Source organism: Zerene cesonia, chromosome 19 (assembly GCF_012273895.1).
Source record: "Zerene cesonia ecotype Mississippi chromosome 19, Zerene_cesonia_1.1, whole genome shotgun sequence".
NCBI classification, from domain to species: Eukaryota; Metazoa; Arthropoda; class Insecta; order Lepidoptera; family Pieridae; genus Zerene; species Zerene cesonia.
In genome coordinates this window covers 3,222,797-3,229,484 of record NC_052120.1, presented here as the reverse complement: position 1 = coordinate 3,229,484, position 6,688 = coordinate 3,222,797, and positions in this window count along the sequence as shown.

Genomic DNA, 6,688 nt, shown 5'->3' with positions numbered 1-6,688 from the left:
CTTCAACGCTCATTGTAATAAAGTGCATTCAATAAGCATCTTAAAAATGTTCTCGGAGCAGTTTTGCGCAATAAAAATTTAATGTATAAAATTAAGAGCATAATTTCCTGCCTCTAATATTGCGCGGGGATGCTGCAATTTTTTAATTATTTTATTAACGAGACGGAAAAAATGCACTCAAACTCATAGGTATTTGGTATTCATGACAGAATAAAGTAAAATTACATATCTACACTACATATGTCTATATATACGTTCTTACTACACTTACAGCTTAAAGCTTTACTACTACTTTGCCAGTTTTACTACTACTTACTTACTTAACTACTAGTTAGAATTGACAATTATTTTTATACTGAATAGTCCCATTCTTGAGAAAGGCTATGTATAGGTTATATAGAATCATGTACATAACGTCATATTTTATCACGAGGCAAGATTCGAACCCGCGTCATTTCGAAAGCATGCTTTGTCACGGGTCGGCGATTTGACGCGGGTTGGGTTCCCGCTACGCAATCTAAATATTTTTTCTGTTTAAAAATTTCTCAAAAATACATTTTTGTATAGTAGAATAAAATCTCTTACAAACCTATCTATATCTTATGTCGCTAGGGATAGTTCCCGATAACAAACATTGAAGTAGGTACATATATAAGATTATAGGAAATACGCATTCCCGCTTAAATTGAACCAGTCTAGAAAATCAATTGGCCCTATCCTCTTATCATGGTTTTACCTCTAGGTAGTTTCGATATAGTTTATAACCCAGTGACCCGTGCTAGATCCAGGCTTATACGGCTAACTTCACTAAAGCTGTACTAAGTAAGTTTTCAATTTATCGCGTGCTACGCGGTTACAGGAAATGTCTTCGAGAATTTTCACTTGCAAGGCACACTTTTACTCCTTGAAGGGATTATAAAAGTTCCCGACAAATCCTTTCAGAATTTGATAGGGGTTTAAAAATTAGATGGCGGAGAGGTGATGCTTCTAAATGGGAAGCTCCGTTGAGGGAATAATAATAGGTGTTTAGAATACTAGAGAAATATTTAGATTTTTATAAGGATTCTACTTAGCAAAAAGGTTTCCAGATTTTGTAATTGAGTTAAAGTATACTTTAGGTATAAACAATTCACTAATGTAAGTTGGTTCCTTTTTTACATTTTACGCAAATTAATAATCTGAAACACACAAGTCACAATTGGCGACAAAGAGCCAACGACCGGGCTCATTGGCGTGCTATGAGAGAGGCCTATGTCCAGCAGTGGACATCAAAAGGTTAACAATGATATGAATGATGAGAAAATAACTTTCCACTTTAAACAAGCTCCTAGCTTCAAATTCAAGAACTAAATAAGATAACTTTATAGAAAATACATGATTAATTAATTCCCTCTAATTTCAATCTACATGATTAAAAATTTAGAGAAAAATGGAGCTCCATTAGCAAATCTCTAAAGTATATTTTACACCTACATACAAACCTTTTTATAATCCCATTACACTGTATTCCATATGAATAAGCTTCGATTAATCTGTACTTAATTGAGGACTCATGTGCGAACCGTCCATACGTCGCTATAGACCACTTGTGATAAACATTAAACAGATGCCTCAACCGATTGCCTTTCGGCATATTCAATACGCTATTTATTTGTCCTTGATAATAATTTGTGATTCTTACAAAATGTGCGCTCCCAATACCCGATAAAATGTTATTTCAAGTGGAATTAGTTTGGATAAAAGGGAAACAGTGTTTGCTCAATTTTGAGAAACTGAAGCGTATTTCATTTTCCATGACAAGTATTGGAGATCGATGACGAATCATTTTTTATATGCCTCAAATGCGTCTAAATAATTAAAATAGTATTTTTTAACTGACGTTCCCAAAATTTAAGGAGGTTCAATCTGGCTGTATATTTTAACACGCTTTTATGAACTTTTCTGTACGTTTGTATGTTGTATGTACGTATATATATGTATAGTTTAAACTTACTCAATAAATGGAATCTGTAAGTTTTAACTTTATTTATTCATCAAGGATCGGTGACAATATAATTATTTCATGACTGGCTTGTAAACCTAATGCAAGTGAGACAATTTAGTTAGTTGACTATATCATTAGAACGAGGTTTTTTCCATCTTTTTTTACATTTTTTATGGTTTTGTTACTTAATAATTCCGTGGTTTTAAACATGTTGGCGTGATTTTGTTGTTTGATAGGAAATTGTTGTCATTTGGTCACAATTTATAATCTGGAGTGGTTCCTTCCTCGAGTTCCATTGGTGACCTATAGAATATAATTATTTGCAAACGTTTCTTTAAAAAAAACTCCTCATGGAAATGTTATTAGCCTTAGGTAAGTAGATATTAAAAGCTAAAAATAAAGCAATTTTCTAACAAACCTTCTTTCTGACTATCAACGTTTCTTTTAATTTATGTTCAGAATGTGCTTATTTATAAAGCATAAAGCATATTCTTTGAAGTAAAGTTTTATCTTTGTTTTTGATATACCTAGTGAAGAATTTATATGGGACAAGATAAGAATTTTGGGCAAAATATTCAAACAAATTGTAGTAGAGATGACAATAAGTTGTGTAAAATTCTATCTTTAACTAAGATGAATGGAGCTTGGTATATTCTATATCTGAAGTTGGCTGTATTCATCATACTTGGAGCCTAATTTAGGGCATCCTAATTTGCAGACGTACGTCGTACGTATGTTCTGTTCATATCTTAGCATTGTTATGTAACAACGGGACCTAATCTTGAATACGGTAATGAAACAAATGCTTTGTTTTAATATAATCTAATATATAAAATTCTCGTGTCACAGTTTTCGTTGCCATACTTCTCCGAAACGGCTTGACCGATTTTGATGAAATTTTTTGTGCTTATCCGGTATCTATGAGAATCGGCCAACATCTATTTTTCATACCCCTAAATGATAAGAGTAAGGCAGAACAGCGTTTGCCGGGTGCAGCTAGTATTATATATTAATAAAGTGATAAGCAAATATAAGTGTATTTCTCGTGCTTTGCGGAACTTAATGTATTATTAACTGACTTTATCTTCCTGTGCTCGCAAAAGATATTGTTTCTGCAAATTAATTGCAATATTTTATTAATGCTCCACTACTACCGGTAGTAGTTGTATAACACTGGAGGATCTGAACGAAGCACTGTTTACTTTCCAACGATTTATTCTTCCCGATTTGCACTGTACACTTTTACTAAACAATTTTACAACACTGCTTATCTAACACTGTATTTTGTTGACTACTGTATGTACTGGTTACTGGATACTAATCCTTTGTACAAGATAGTTTATACATATATTGTTGAGAACTTTACTAGCGTGCTCTAGCTTCGCATAGAAGAGAGCAGCGCCATCTGGCAGTGATTGAAGTTCTAACAGTAGTAGTTGTATAGTCTTCCTCAAAAAAAGATTTAAATCGAACCAGAAGTTCCTGAGATTTTTTAAACATATTTACAATTTAGCTCGTGAGTGGAGTAGACTTTTTTCGTTTCGTTTTTAATGTATTATTTATGTGCGTGTAAAGTGAGTAAAGCTATTTTATGATTCACTAAACAAGCAAATTCACTGCTGATCTAAAACATAATTTTGTTGACTCTAAATAGCTGCGTCGAACAACGCCTTGAAGCGTCAAGTTACAGTAAATTTTGCAAGTTTTTAACGAAACGTGATCCCGAACAAATTGACTGATAGACGCTCGGTCACGAAAGTATAATAAAGGTTTGCGATTTATAAGTATATTTCGTGAAATGGAAATAGGAAATAGGTGAGGGCGACGCGATAGCGGGCGGGCATTGAAACAATACATAATGTTTGTTGGGAGTCGTAACATCAATACACCTGATACCCATAGCTGTTCTTATTACGTATTCAGCGGGAAACTGGAAATAGTATTATTTTAAATATATAAAACCCACACGGCCGTATGAAATATGCGGATTTTGTTACGTATTACATTGATAGTGTTGCTAGATAGCTAGATGCTTTTGCTGACGCAATAAGTTATTAAAGTTTCTGTAGCTATGTTTAGCCATTTTTTTTAGGAGCTTTCTTTTTGTATGAGTGGTGTTTTAATCTGATTAATTCAATTTTGAATTGTTTTTAATTCGGAAACTGATAGAACTGGATTAAACTACGTAAGAAATTGAATTTAATGTAAGCTTAATGAGTTACATAAAGGTCAGAATGTTTTTCCTTACCTTTTTAAATCCTTTCCCTTATTCCTCTCGTCAATCTTCTTCGATTTCTTTATCCCATAGCTACTGTGCTACGCCTGACAATCCATTTGTAGTTAGACCCATTTTGCATCTTATCACTAGCACTCTCTCTCTCTTCTCTTAGTTTTGTTTTAAAAGGTGGTTATTGGTCTATTAGCATAAAATTTTGTCAAAATCTACCTAGTCCTTTCTTACGTGATTGACGTACATACAAACAGACAAGCAGAAAACTATTGCTTTTGGGTCTATAAAACATTAAAATTTCATAGCAATTACTCTTTTTTTTTATATTTGATGTACGGAAATTTTCTGGTTACTGTTTCATTATAATATGTTAAATATCTAGGTGTAGATAGATAGCTGGAACGAACAGTTTGAAGAAAACATTTCAAATTCAATTCAAAATAATAGTTTCTTTCGCACAAAATAAAATCCTACGAATTCATTTATTATCTTACTCGTCTAATTATAACAATCACAATAATATTAATTTAAATCAGCATAATTTCACTTAGAAAGCACAGATAAGGAAAAATACTGATTTAATAAAGCCAACTATTCATGAAGTGACTATACAATGTCCCCTTGGTGACATGAGGTACTCCAGCGTGGAGGGCATCTCTGTACTCTGTACCCAGTGCGTGCGCTATCTCCCTTTTCACACTTCAGACACCACAGGAGGCTGAACATTCAAAAGACCATCGTTTCATTATGACTGGAATATTTGCTATATGGGATTCTTTCTTCGTATACGTGATTTATGTTATGTATGTACGTGTAAATGCATGGCTTTGTTGAATATGGATCAAAAAAATCATTTTATGGAGTTTATCTATAATCTAAATTCAAAATTCCTAGTGGTAGTTTTCTGTATCGTAGATCATCGTTAACACGAAAACTATGAAAATTGAATAACAGCGTCGAAAACTAATGTACAATATTTTTATTTTAACTCGCTAGGCACTGTTTTTGGTTTAATTCTTCCATAATATTCCGCGGAATAAAAAAGCTCTAACAAGAATTTTAGCAAAACCTTCGAGATGGCTGATAGAACAAATAATTTTGTATTCATATTTTGACACAGAACGTACGTGTAATTAATTCAATTACTTATAGCTCCACGACACGCAAAACTATAAGTACGTTGAGTTATTAAAAGAAAAATTGGATTTTAGCGGCAATAACAGTGCAAATTTCAATACTTCACCACAGTAGCCCAGACATTGTATTACCCTCTGATTATAACGTAATGCTGAATTTTTGTAAAATTTATAACTCCCTACTGCGGAGTTTTGGCGTATTGCGTGAAATTTGTTTTACTAATTAACAAGTTAGTCTGGCTATTACCAGCTGAAACACAGGGGTAAAATATATTCGTTTCACGATTCTAGTTTTGTCGTCAATAACAACAAGTAATAATGATATATTTATCTTCTAATTAGTTTAATTTAAGTAAATATGAAAGTGCGTGCGTTACGCTTTTTGTATTTCATATTCATTGACTTTTAACATTCAAATATTTCGCAGATTTTACCTCTATAGTTAATTAGGGTAAAAGTACCTATTATTTATTCATATTCTATCTGCTCACAAATACATTTCATGAGTCATTCAACTGTTTGTTTTCTAAGAGATGAGAGTTTAAATAATAATCATCTTATAACTTCTTATAATTATTTGTCACAAAAAATACAAAAGGAAAGGCTTTTTAAAAATGAATCCACAACAATCACTTCACCAAAAAAAAACAGAGACGAACTGAGAACATCCTTCTTTTAATGAAATCGGTTGAATCGCTATATACAAAATACTTCCCAAAATAGATATTTACGTTTGACGCCGAAGCAAACAAATATTTATATACAAGTATACGAGTATCGCAACTATTTCGTTTGCATAGTATTTTCCTTGAGAAAATGCAGTTTCCAGGATTGAATAAAAATGGAATCTAGAATTGTAATCCGGGTCTGTAGGGTCGCAGTAGAGCGAATGCAAGCACGAGATAGCAAAACACAAATACAATTTATTTTGATTACTTCAGTATTATTTCGCGGTTTGCGAACTAATTTAAACAATGCTCGTCTTCTTTGTTACATACTTATTTCGTATGAATAGAGCATTTGTTGAAAGCCGTAGTTTTAATAGAGAACCTGTTGTTTTAATTTACTTTCTTAAGTGGTATTTAATTTGCCGTGGACTTTCGTCTTCCTGGATTTCTCAGCTATGCGTATTTTCATACATTTATCAAGGTTGGACATTTATCAAGGAGTGATTACGAAAAATTTCAAGAAATTGTAATCAATGATTAGTGACATGATTATTATTATAATACCTCATTTATTAGTAAATTAAATTAAATCCCGACCTTATCGGAGGCCCATATCCTTTTCCTTCCCCTTCCCAGTCCTTTCCTTTATTCCTCTCGCCAATACTTTCTT